General features: G+C 37.1%; 1 protein-coding gene across 1 annotated transcript in view; it reads left to right on the top strand.

The window, feature by feature from the left end:
- LOC121956328 (voltage-dependent calcium channel subunit alpha-2/delta-4-like) overlaps positions 1-14,513 on the top strand; it is a 113,167-nt gene that overhangs the window by 78,377 nt on the left and 20,277 nt on the right. The window lies entirely within an intron of this gene.

Raw genomic sequence — 14,513 nt, 5'->3', positions numbered from 1 at the left:
TGATCAGAATTTCATGGCACACCATAGTGCACCGTATTTACAATTTTATGACATACTATACATTTTTTTTTACGTTGTCATGAAATACAATTCCATGATTTTTTTTTGTAATTTAATGACAATGATTTTTCTATTTATTTTTGCACATACTGTACTAAAACGTTTTTTTCAACCTGCAACACAATTAGTCTTTCAGAAAATTTTGGATATACTGAAGTATGAATTTTTTTCAACGTACTATACTATGACATTTGTTTACAATTTTATGACATCTTATACTATGATATTTTTATATATTTTCGTAATACCATACCTATTTGCCCCCCGGCTCGGTGCCTGTACGTTGGAGTTTACCCCGGTGAACGAGAGGGTAGCCTCCCTCCGCATTTGGGTGGGGAGACGGATCCTGACTGTTGTTTGTGCCTACGGTCCAAACTGCACTTCAGAGTATCCACCCTTTTTGGAGTCCTTAGAGGGGGTGCTGGAGAGTGCTCCTTCTGGGGACTCCCTCATTCTGCTGGGGGACTTCAATGCTCACATTGGCAGCGACAGTGAGACCTGGAGGGGCGTCATCGGGAGGAATGGCCCCCCCGATCTGAACCTGAGTGGCGTTTTGTTGTTGGACTTCTGTGCTCGCCACAGATTGTCCATAACGAACACCGTGTTCAAGCATAAGGGTTTCCATATGTGCACTTGGCACGAGGAGACTCGAAGCCACAGTTCGATAATCAACTTTTTAGTTGTGTCGTCGGACTTGCGGCCGCATGTCTGGACATTCGGGTGAAGAGAGGGGCGGAGCTGTCAACCGATCACCACCTGGTCTTGAATTGACTCCAATGGTGGGGGAGGACGTCGGTCAGACCTGGCAGACCCAAATGCATTGTGAGGGTCTGCTTGGAGGGTCTGGCAGAGTCTCCCGTCAGAAGGAGCTTCAACTCCCACCTCTGGGAGAGATTTGACCATGTGCCAACTGCCAAAAACACCAAAATATATCATGTTGAAAAATACACCTGAAACACCAAGGCTATACTATGGCGAAAAATGTCAAAATTTAACATGTCCAAAAAAACACATGAAAACCAATTAAACTAGCGTGCCGAGACACGTCATAGCAAAGAGAATTGCAAAAACAGCAGAAAAAACCAAATTATTTCATGTCGAAAAATCCACCCAAAACACCAAGGCTATACTATGGCGAAAAATGTCAAAATTAAACATGTCCAAAAAACACATAAAACCACGTAAAATAGTGTGCTGAGACACGACGTAGCAACGAGAATTGCAAAAACTGCCAAAAACACCAAAATATGTAACATTGAAAAATCCACCCAAAACACCAAGGCTATACTATGGTGAAAAGGGTCAAAATTTCGCATGTCCAAAAAACACATGAAAACCACTTTAAATAGTGTGGCGAGACACATCATAGCAAAGAGAATTGCAAAAACTGCAGAAAACACTAAAATATTTCACGTCAAAAAATCCACCCAAAATACCAAGGCTATAATATGGCGAAAAAAGGTCAAAATTTAACGTCCAAAAAACAGCTAAAAACCACTTAAAATAGCGTGCCGAGACACATCATAGCAAAGAGAATTGCAAAAACTGCCAATAACACTAAAATATTTCACGTCAAAAAATCCACCCAAAACACCAAGGCTATACTATGGCGAAAAATTTCAAAATTTAGCATGTCCAAAAATCACCTGAAAACCATTTAAAATAGCGTACTGAGACACGTCATAGCAAAGAGAATTGCAAAAAAAGCCAAAAACACCAAAATATTTCATGTCAAAAAAATCCACCCAAAAACACCAAGGCTATACTATGGCGAAAAAGGTCAAAATTTAACATGTCCAAAAAACACCTGAAAACCACTTTAAATAGCGTGCCGAGACACATCATAGCAAAGAGAATTGCAAAAACTGCCAAAAACACCAAAATATTTCATGTCAAAAAAATCCACCCAAAAACACCAAGGCTATACTATGGCGAAAAAGGTCAAAATTTAACATGTCCAAAAAACACCTGAAAACCACTTAAAATAGCGTGCCGAGACACGTCATAGCAAAGAGAATTGCAAAAACTGACAATAACACCAAAATATTTCATGTCGAAAAATCCACCCAAAACACCAAGGTTATACTATGGCAAAAAATTTCGAAATTTACCATGTCCAAAAAACACCTGAAAAACATTTAAAATAACATACCGAGAAACGTCATAGCAAATGGAATTGCAAAAACTGCCAAAAACACCAAAATATTTCATGTCAAAAAATCCACCCAAAACACCAAGGCTATACTATGGCGAAAAAGGTCAAAATTTAACATGTCCAAAAAACACTTGAAAACCACTTAAAATAGCGTACCGAGACACGTCATAGCAAAGAGAATTGCAAAAACTGACAATAACACTAAAATATTTCACGTCAAAAAATCCACCCAAAATACCAAGGCTATACTATGGCAAAAATCCACCCAAAACACCAAGGCTATACTATGGCGAAAAAGGTCAAAATTTAACATGTCCAAAAAACACATGAAAACCACTTAAAATAGCGTGCCGAGACACGTCATAGCAAAGTGAATTGCAAAAACTGCCAATGACACTAAAATATTTCATGTCAAAAAATCCACCCAAAACACCAAGGCTATACTATGGCAAAAAATTTCAAAATTTAGCATGTCCAAAAAACACCTGAAAACCATTTAAAATATCGTACCGAGAAACGTCATAGCAAATGGAATTGCAAAAACTGCCAAAAACACCAAAATATTTCATTTAAAAAAATCCACCCAAAACACCAAGGCTATACTACGGCAAAAAATCCACCCAAAACACCAAGGCTATACTATGGCGAAAAAGGTCAAAATTTAACATGTCCAAAAAACACATGAAAACCACTTAAAATAGCGTGCCGAGAGACGTCATAGCAAAGAGAATTGCAAAAACTGCCAAAAACACCAAAATATTTCATGTCGAAAAATCCACCCAAAACACCAAGGTTATACTATGGCAAAAAATTTCGAAATTTACCATGTCCAAAAAACACCTGAAAAACATTTAAAATAACATACCGAGAAACGTCATAGCAAATGGAATTGCAAAAACTGCCAAAAACACCAAAATATTTCATGTCAAAATATCCACCCAAAACACCAAGGCTATACTATGGCGAAAAAGGTCAAAATTTAACATGTCCAAAAAACACTTGAAAACCACTTAAAATAGCGTGCCGACACACATCAAAGCAAAGAGAATTGCAAAAACTGCCAAAAACACCAAAATATGTAACATCGAAAAATCCACCCAAAACACCAAAGCTATACTATGGCGAAAAATCCACCCAAAACACCAAGGCTATACTATGGCGAAAAATGTCAAAATTTAACATGTCCAAAAAACACCTGAAAACCACTTAAAATAGCGTGCCGAGACACGTCATAGCAAAGAGAATTGCAAAAACTGCCCAAAACACCAAAATATTTCATGTCAAAAAATCCACCCAAAACACCAAGGCTATACTATGGCGAAAAAGATCAAAATTTAACATGTCCAAAAAACACCTGAAAACCACTTAAAATAGCGTGCCGGGACACGTCATAGCAGAGAATTGCAAAAACTGCCAATAACACTAAAATATTTCACGTCAAAAAACCACCCAAAACACCAAGGCTATACTATGGCGAAAATTTTCAAAATTTAGCATGTCCAAAAACCACCTGAAAACCATTTAAAATAGCGTACCAAAACACATCATAGCAAAGAGAATTGCAAAAACTGCCAAAAACACCAAAATATTTCACGTTGAAAGATCCACCCAAAACACCAAGGCTATACTATGGCAAAAAATCCACCCAAAACACCAAGGCTATACTATGGCGAAAAAGGTCAAAATTTCGCATGTCCAAAAAACACTTGAAAACCACTTAAAATAGCGTGCCGACACACATCAAAGCAAAGAGAATTGCAAAAACTGCCAAAAACACCAAAATATGTAACATCGAAAAATCCACCCAAAACACCAAAGCTATACTATGGCGAAAAATCCACCCAAAACACCAAGGCTATACTATGGCGAAAAATGTCAAAATTTAACATGTCCAAAAAACACCTGAAAACCACTTAAAATAGCGTGCCGAGACACGTCATAGCAAAGAGAATTGCAAAAACTGCCCAAAACACCAAAATATTTCATGTCAAAAAATCCACCCAAAACACCAAGGCTATACTATGGCGAAAAAGATCAAAATTTAACATGTCCAAAAAACACCTGAAAACCACTTAAAATAGCGTGCCGGGACACGTCATAGCAGAGAATTGCAAAAACTGCCAATAACGCTAAAATATTTCACGTCAAAAAACCACCCAAAACACCAAGGCTATACTATGGCGAAAATTTTCAAAATTTAGCATGTCCAAAAACCACCTGAAAACCATTTAAAATAGCGTACCAAAACACATCATAGCAAAGAGAATTGCAAAAACTGCCAAAAACACCAAAATATTTCACGTTGAAAGATCCACCCAAAACACCAAGGCTATACTATGGCAAAAAATCCACCCAAAACACCAAGGCTATACTATGGCGAAAAAGGTCAAAATTTCGCATGTCCAAAAAACACCTGAAAACCACTTAAAATAGCGTGCCGAGACACGTCATAGCAAAGAGAATTGCAAAAACTGCCGAAAACACTAAAATATTTCACGTCAAAAAATCCACCCAAAACACCAAGGCTATACTATGGCGAAAAAGGTCAAAATTTCGCATGTCCAAAAAACACCTGAAAACCATTTAAAATAGCGTACCGAGACACGTCATAGCAAACAGAATTGCAAAAACTGCCCAAAACACCAAAATATTTCACGTCGAAAAATCCACCCAAAACACCAAGGCTATACTATGGGGAAAATTTAAAAAATTAACATGTCAAGTCACGTCAAGTCAATTCAAGTCAATTTTATTCACAGAGCCCATTATCACAAAACATGGTTTGCCTCAGAGGGCTTTACAGTGTACGACATCCCTCTGCCCTTAGACCCTCACATCACCCAAAGAAAAACTCCTGAAAAAGAACGCCTGTAACGGGGAAAAGAAAAGAGAAAGAAACCTCAGGAAGAGCGGTAGAGGATGATGAGGGATCCCTCTTTCAGGACAGATAGACGAGCAATAGATGTCGTAAATAACGAATGAAATACAATCATGTCAACAAAGGAAAGAGAAAGGGTGGGGGGGGGGGAGAGGCACAGCAATAATAGAAACAGATGCATGTCATATTACAATAACGATAGGTGTGAAATTATAAATTGCACTCTGTGATGATGTTGAGGATGATGATAACAGTCTCATGCATATGTTGATAAGGAGGTGTCCAAAGGCAAGATCACAACATCGGCGCAACCAGGACCAGACCACAATCAGGGCGAGCGGGGGGCACAGTATCAGTACAGCCACAGCACGAGCACAACCAAAGGCAGGGTCGGAGCATCAGCAAAGATCTAAAACAACCACAAAGGGATGCAAAACAATTACAAGGAGATTAAAAAAAACAAAAAAGGGATAAAAAAAACACAATGGGATACAACAGAACCACAGAGATTCAAAATAATCACAGTCACAAAACAACCACAAAGGGATGCAAAACAACCACAAAGACTCACAAAACAACCACAAAGGGACGCAAAACATGTCCAAAAAACACAAAAACAAAAACACCAAAATATTTCACGTCGAAAGATCCACCCAAAACACCAAGGCTATACTATGGCAGAAAATCCACCCAAAACACCAAGGCTATACTATGGCGAAAAATGTCAAAATTTAACATGTCCAAAAAACACATGAAAACCACTTAAAATAGCGTGCCGAGACACATCATAGCAAAGAGAATTGCAAAAACTGCCCAAAACACCAAAATATTTCATGTCAAAAAATCCACCCAAAACACCAAGGCTATACTATGGCAAAAAATGTCATAATTTAACATGTCCAAAAAACACCTGAAAACCACTTAAAGTAGCGTGCCGAGACACGTCATAGCAAAGAGAATTGCAAAAACTGCCAAAAGCACCAAAATATTTCACGTCGAAAGATCCACCCAAAACACCAAGGCTATACTATGGCAAAAAATGCACCCAAAACACCAAGGCTATACTATGGCGAAAAAGGTCAAAATTTAACATGTCCAAAAAACACTTGAAAACCACTTAAAATAGCGTGCCGAGACACATCATAGCAAAGAGAATTGCAAAAACTGCCAAAAACACCAAAATATTTCACGTCGAAAGATCCACCCAAAACACCAAGGCTATACTATGGCGAAAAATGTCATAATTTAACATGTCCAAAAAACACCTGAAAACCACTTAAAGTAGCGTGCCGAGACACGTCATAGCAAAGAGAATTGCAAAAACTGCCCAAAACACCAAAATATTTCATGTCAAAAATCCACCCAAAACACCAAGGCTATACTATGGCGAAAAAGGTCAAAATTTCGCATGTCTAAAAAACACCTGAAAACCTCTTAAAATACAGCGTGCCGAGACACGTCATTGCAAAGAGAATTGCAAAAACTGCCAATAACACTAAAATATTCCATGTCAAAAAATCCACCCAAAACACCAAGACTATACTATGGCGAAAATTTTCAAAATTTAGCATGACCAAGAAACACCTGAAAACCACTTAAAATAGCGTGCCGAGACACGTCATAGCAAAAAGAATTGCAAAAACTGCCAATAACACTAAAATATTTCACGTCAAAAAATCCACCCAAAACACCAAGGCTATACTATGGCGAAAAAGGTCAAAATTTAACATGTCCAAAAACACTTGAAAACCACTTTAAATAGCGTGCCAAGACACGTCATAGCAAAGAGAATTGCAAAAACTGCCGAAAACACCAAAATATTTCACATCGAAAGATCCACCCAAAACACCAAGGCTATACTATGGCAAAAAATCCACCCAAAACACCAAGGCTATACTATGGCAAAAAATCCACCCAAAACACCAAGGCTATACTATGGCGAAAAATGTCAAAATTTAACATGTCCAAAAAACACATGAAAACCATTTAAAATAGCGTACCAAAACACATCATAGCAAAGAGAATTCCAAAACTGCCCAAAACACCAAAATATTTCATGCCAAAAATCCACCCAAAACACCAAGGCTATACTATGGCGAAAATTTTCAAAATTTAGCATGTCCAAAAAACACCTGAAAACCATTTAAAGTAGCGTGCAAAAACACGTCATAGCAAAGAGAATTGCAAAACTGCCAAAAACCCTAAAATATTTCACGTCGAAAGATCCACCCAAAACACCAAGGCTATACTATGGCAAAAAATCCACCCAAAACACCAAGGCTATACTATGGCGAAAAAGGTCAAAATTTAACATGTCCAACAAACACCTGAAAACCACTTTAAATAGCGTGCCAAGACACATCATAGCAAAGAGAATTGCAAAACTGCCGAAAACACCAAAATATTTCACATCGAAAGATCCACCCAAAACACCAAGGCTATACTATGGCAAAAAATCCACCCAAAACACCAAGGCTATACTATGGCGAAAAAGGTCAAAATTTAACATGTCCAAAAACACTTGAAAACCACTTTAAATAGCGTGCCAAGACACGTCATAGCAAAGAGAATTGCAAAAACTGCCGAAAACCCTAAAATATTTCACATCGAAAGATCCACCCAAAACACCAAGGCTATACTATGGCGAAAAAGGTCAAAATTTAACATGTCCAAAAAAACACATGAAAACCATTTAAAATAGCGTACCAAAACACATCATAGCAAAGAGAATTGCAAAAACTGCCCAAAACACCAAAATATTTCATGTCAAAAAATCCACCCAAAACACCAAGGCTATACTATGGCGAAAATTTTCAAAATTTAGCATGTCCAAAAAACACCTGAAAACCATTTAAAGTAGCGTACCAAAACACGTCATAGCAAAGAGAATTGCAAAAACTGCCAAAAACCCTAAAATATTTCACGTCGAAAGATCCACCCAAAACACCAAGGCTATACTATGGCAAAAAATCCACCCAAAACACCAAGGCTATACTATGGCGAAAAAGGTCAAAATTTAACATGTCCAACAAACACCTGAAAACCACTTAAAATAGCGTGCCGAGACACATCATAGCAAAGAGAATTGCAAAAACTGCCGAAAACACCAAAATATGTAACATTGAAAAATCCACCCAAAACACCAAGGCTATACTATGGCAAAAAATCCACCCAAAACACCAAGGCTATACTATGGCGAAAAAGGTCAAAATTTAACATGTCCAAAAACACTTGAAAACCACTTTAAATAGCGTGCCAAGACACGTCATAGCAAAGAGAATTGCAAAAACTGCCGAAAACCCTAAAATATTTCACATCGAAAGATCCACCCAAAACACCAAGGCTATACTATGGCGAAAAAGGTCAAAATTTAACATGTCCAAAAAAACACATGAAAACCATTTAAAATAGCGTACCAAAACACGTCATAGCAAAGAGAATTGCAAAAACTGCCAAAAACACCAAAATATTTCATGTCAAAAAATCCACCCAAAACACCAAGGCTATACTATGGCGAAAATTTTCAAAATTTAGCATGTCCAAAAAACACCTGAAAACCATTTAAAGTAGCGTACCAAAACACGTCATAGCAAAGAGAATTGCAAAAACTGCCAAAAACACCTAAATATGCAACATCGAAAAATCCACCCAAAACACCAAGGCTATACTATGGCAAAAAATCCACCCAAAACACCAAGGCTATACTATGGCGAAAAAGGTCAAAATTTAACATGTCTAAAAAACACCTGAAAACCACTTAAAATAGCGTGCCGAGACACATCATAGCAAAGAGAATTGCAAAACTGCCAATAACACCAAAATATTTAACATTGAAAAATCCACCCAAAACACCAAGGCTATACTAAGGCAAAAAACCCACCCAAAACACCAAGGCTATACTATGGCGAAAAAGGTCAAAATTTAACATGTCCAAAAAACACATGAAAACCACTTAAAATAGCGTGCCGAGACACGTCATAGCAAAGAGAATTGCAAAAACTGCCAAAAACACCAAAATATTTCATGTCAAAAAATCCACCCAAAACACCAAGGCTATACTATGGCGAAAATTTTCAAAATTTAGCATGTCCAAAAAAAACCTGAAAACCATTTAAAATAGCGCATCAAAACACGCCATAGCAAAGAGAATTGCAAAAACTGCCAAAAACCCTAAAATATTTCACGTCGAAAGATCCACCCAAAACACCAAGGCTATACTATGGCAAAAAATCCACCCAAAACACCAAGGCTATACTATGGCGAAAAAGGTCAAAATTTAACATGTCCAAAAAACACCTGAAAACCACTTAAAATAGCGTGCCGAGACACATCATAGCAAAGAGAATTGCAAAAACTGCCGAAAACACCAAAATATGTAACATTGAAAAATCCACCCAAAACACCAAGGCTATACTATGGCAAAAAATCCACCCAAAACACCAAGGCTAGACTATGGCGAAAATTTTCAAAATTTAGCATGTCCAAAAACACTTGAAAACCACTTTAAATAAGCGTGCCAAAACACGTCATAGCAAAGAGAATTGCAAAACTGCCAAAACCCTAAAATATTTCACATCGAAAGATCCACCCAAAACACCAAGGCTATACTATGGCAAAAAATCCACCCAAAACACCAAGGCTATACTATGGCGAAAAAGGTCAAAATTTAACATGTCCAAAAAACACATGAAAACCATTTAAAATAGCGTGCAAAACACATCATAGCAAAGAGAATTGCAAAAACTGCCGAAAACACCAAAATATGTAACATTGAAAAATCCACCCAAAACACCAAGGCTATACTATGGCAAAAAATCCACCCAAAACACCAAGGCTATACTATGGCGAAAAAGGTCAAAATTTAACATGTCCAAAAACACCTGAAAACCACTTTAAATAGCGTGCCAAGACACGTCATAGCAAAGAGAATTGCAAAAACTGCCAAAACCCATAAAATATATCACATCTAAAAATCCACCCAAAACACCAAGGCTATACTATGGCAAAAAATCCACCCAAAACACCAAGGCTATACTATGGCGAAAAAGGTCAAAATTTAACATGTTCAAAAAACACATGAAAACCATTTAAAATAGCGTACCAAAACACGTCATAGCAAAGAGAATTGCAAAAACTGCCAAAAACACCAAAATATTTCATGTCAAAAAATCCACCCAAAACACCAAGGCTATACTATGGCGAAAATTTTCAAAATTTAGCATGTCCAAAAAACACCTGAAAACCATTTAAAGTAGCGCATCAAAACACGTCATAGCAAAGAGAATTGCAAAACTGCCAAAAACCCTAAAATATTTCACATTGAAAGATCCACCCAAAACACCAAGGCTATACTATGGCAAAAATCCACCCAAAACACCAAGGCTATACTATGGCGAAAAAGGTCAAAATTTAACATGTCCAAAAACACCTGAAAACCACTTAAAATAGCGTGCGAGACACATCATAGCAAAGAGAATTGCAAAACTGCCGAAAACACCAAAATATGTAACATTGAAAGATCAACCCAAAACACCAAGGCTATACTATGGCAAAAATCCACCCAAAACACCAAGGCTATACTATGGCGAAAAGGTCAAAATTTAACATGTCCAAAAACACTTGAAAACCACTTTAAATAGCGTGCCAAGACACGTCATAGCAAAGAGAATTGCAAAAACTGCCAAAAACACCAAAATATTTCATGTCAAAAAATCCACCCAAAACACCAAGGCTATACTATGGCAAAAATTTTCAAAATTTAGCATGTCCAAAAAACACCTGAAAACCATTTAAAATAGCGTACCAAAACACGTCATAGCAAAGAGAATTGCAAAAACTGCCAAAAACCCTAAAATATTTCACGTCGAAAGATCCACCCAAAACACCAAGGCTATACTATGGCAAAAAATCCACCCAAAACACCAAGGCTATACTATGGCGAAAAAGGTCAAAATTTAACATGTCCAAAAACACTTGAAAACCACTTTAAATAGCGTGCCAAGACACGTCATAGCAAAGAGAATTGCAAAAACTGCCGAAAACACCAAAATATTTCACATCGAAAGATCCACCCAAAACACCAAGGCTATACTATGGCGAAAAATCCACCCAAAACACCAAGGCTATACTATGGCGAAAAAGGTCAAAATTTAACATGTCCAAAAACACATGAAAACCATTTAAAATAAGCTGCACCAAAACACGTCATAGCAAAGAGAATTGCAAAACTGCCAAAAACACCAAAATATTTCATGTCAAAAAATCCACCCAAAACACCAAGGCTATACTATGGCGAAAAAGGTCAAAATTTAGCATGTCCAAAAAACACCTGAAAACCATTTAAAGTAGCGTACCAAAACACGTCATAGCAAAGAGAATTGCAAAAACTGCCAAAAACACCAAAATATTTCACGTCAAAAAATCCACCCAAAACACCAAGGCTATACTATGGCAAAAAATCCACCCAAAACACCAAGGCTATACTATGGCGAAAAAGGTCAAAATTTAACATGTCCAAAAAACACCTGAAAACCACTTAAAATAGCGTGCCGAGACACATCATAGCAAAGAGAATTGCAAAAACTGCCAAAAACACCTAAATATGCAACATCGAAAAATCCACCCAAAACACCAAGGCTATACTATGGCAAAAAATCCACCCAAAACACCAAGGCTATACTATGGCGAAAAAGGTCAAAATTTAACATGTCTAAAAAACACCTGAAAACCACTTAAAATAGCGTGCCGAGACACGTCATAGCAAAGAGAATTGCAAAAACTGCCAATAACACTAAAATATTTCACGTCAAAAATATACCCAAAACACCAAGGCTATACTATGGCGAAAATTTTGAAAATTTAGCATGTCCAAAAAACACCTGAAAACCATTTAAAATAGCGTACCAAAACACGTCATAGCAAAGAGAATTGCAAAAACTGCCGAAAACACCAAAATATTTCACATCGAAAGATCCACCCAAAACACCAAGGCTATACTATGGTAAAAAATCCACCCAAAACACCAAGGCTATACTATGGCGAAAATTTTCAAAATTTAGCATGTCCAAAAAACACCTGAAAACCATTTAAAGTAGCATACCAAAACACGTCATAGCAAAGAGAATTGCAAAAACTGCCAATAACACTAAAATATTTCACGTCAAAAAATCCACCCAAAACACCAAGGCTATACTATGGCAAAAAATCCACCCAAAACACCAAGGCTATACTATGGCGAAAAAGATCAAAATTTAACATGTCCAAAAAACACATGAAAACCATTTAAAACAGCGTACCAAAACACATCATAGCAAAGAGAATTGCAAAAACTGCCAAAAACACCAAAATATTTCATGTCAAAAAATCCACCCAAAACACCAAGGCTATACTATGGCGAAAAAGGTCAAAATTTAGCATGTCCAAAAAACACCTGAAAACCATTTAAAGTAGCGTACCAAAACACGTCATAGCAAAGAGAATTGCAAAAACTGCCAATAACACTAAAATATTTCACGTCAAAAAATCCACCCAAAACACCAAGGCTATACTATGGCAAAAAATCCACCCAAAACACCAAGGCTATACTATGGCGAAAAAGGTCAAAATTTAACATGTCCAAAAAACACCTGAAAACCATTTAAAATAGCGTACCAAAACACATCATAGCAAAGAGAATTGCAAAAACTGCCAAAACCACCAAAATATTTCATGTCAAAAAATCCACCCAAAACACCAAGGCTATACTATGGCGAAAATTTTCAAAATTTAGCATGTCCAAAAAACACCTGAAAACCATTTAAAGTAGCGTACCAAAACACGTCATAGCAAAGAGAATTGCAAAAACTGCCAAAAACCCTAAAATATTTCACGTCGAAAGATCCACCCAAAACACCAAGGCTATACTATGGCAAAAAATCCACCCAAAACACCAAGGCTATACTATGGCGAAAAAGGTCAAAATTTAACATGTCCAAAAAACACCTGAAAACCACTTAAAATAGCGTGCCGAGACACATCATAGCAAAGAGAATTGCAAAAACTGCCGAAAACACCAAAATATGTAACATTGAAAAATCCACACAAAACACCAAGGCTATACTATGGCAAAAAATCCACCCAAAACACCAAGGCTATACTATGGCGAAAAAGGTCAAAATTTAACATGTCCAAAAAACACCTGAAAACCACTTAAAATAGCGTGCCGAGACACATCATAGCAAAGAGAATTGCAAAAACTGCCGAAAACACCAAAATATGTAACATTGAAAAATCCACACAAAACACCAAGGCTATACTATGGCAAAAAATCCACCCAAAACACCAAGGCTATACTATGGCGAAAAAGGTCAAAATTTAACATGTCCAAAAACACTTGAAAACCACTTTAAATAGCGTGCCAAGACACGTCATAGCAAAGAGAATTGCAAAAACTGCCGAAAACCCTAAAATATTTCACATCGAAAGATCCACCCAAAACACCAAGGCTATACTATGGCAAAAAATCCACCCAAAACACCAAGGCTATACTATGGCGAAAAAGGTCAAAATTTAACATGTCCAAAAAACACATGAAAACCATTTAAAATAGCGTACCAAAACACGTCATAGCAAAGAGAATTGCAAAAACTGCCAAAAACACCAAAATATTTCATGTCAAAAAATCCACCCAAAACACCAAGGCTATACTATGGCGAAAATTTTCAAAATTTAGCATGTCCAAAAAACACCTGAAAACCATTTAAAGTAGCGTACCAAAACACGTCATAGCAAAGAGAATTGCAAAAACTGCCAAAAACCCTAAAATATTTCACGTCGAAAGATCCACCCAAAACACCAAGGCTATACTATGGCAAAAAATCCACCCAAAACACCAAGGCTATACTATGGCGAAAAAGGTCAAAATTTAACATGTCCAACAAACACCTGAAAACCACTTAAAATAGCGTGCCGAGACACATCATAGCAAAGAGAATTGCAAAAACTGCCGAAAACACCAAAATATGTAACATTGAAAAATCAACACAAAACACCAAGGCTATACTATGGCAAAAAATCCACCCAAAACACCAAGGCTATACTATGGCGAAAAAGGTCAAAATTTAACATGTCCAAAAACACTTGAAAACCACTTTAAATAGCGTGCCAAGACACGTCATAGCAAAGAGAATTGCAAAAACTGCCGAAAACACCAAAATATTTCACATCGAAAGATCCACCCAAAACACCAAGGCTATACTATGGCAAAAAATCCACCCAAAACACCAAGGCTATACTATGGCAAAAAATCCACCCAAAACACCAAGGCTATACTATGGCGAAAAAGGTCAAAATTTAACATGTCCAAAAAACACATGAAAACCATTTAAAATAGCGTACCAAAACACGTCATAGCAAAGAGAATTGCAAAAACTGCCAAAAACA

This window comes from Plectropomus leopardus, chromosome 7 (genome assembly GCF_026936395.1).
Source record: "Plectropomus leopardus strain MGB_pleo_1.0 chromosome 7, ASM2693639v1, whole genome shotgun sequence".
In the NCBI taxonomy this organism is placed as follows: Eukaryota; Metazoa; Chordata; class Actinopteri; order Perciformes; family Serranidae; genus Plectropomus; species Plectropomus leopardus.
Note: the sequence above shows the minus strand (reverse complement) of the source record. Positions and strands in the feature narration are given on the sequence as shown.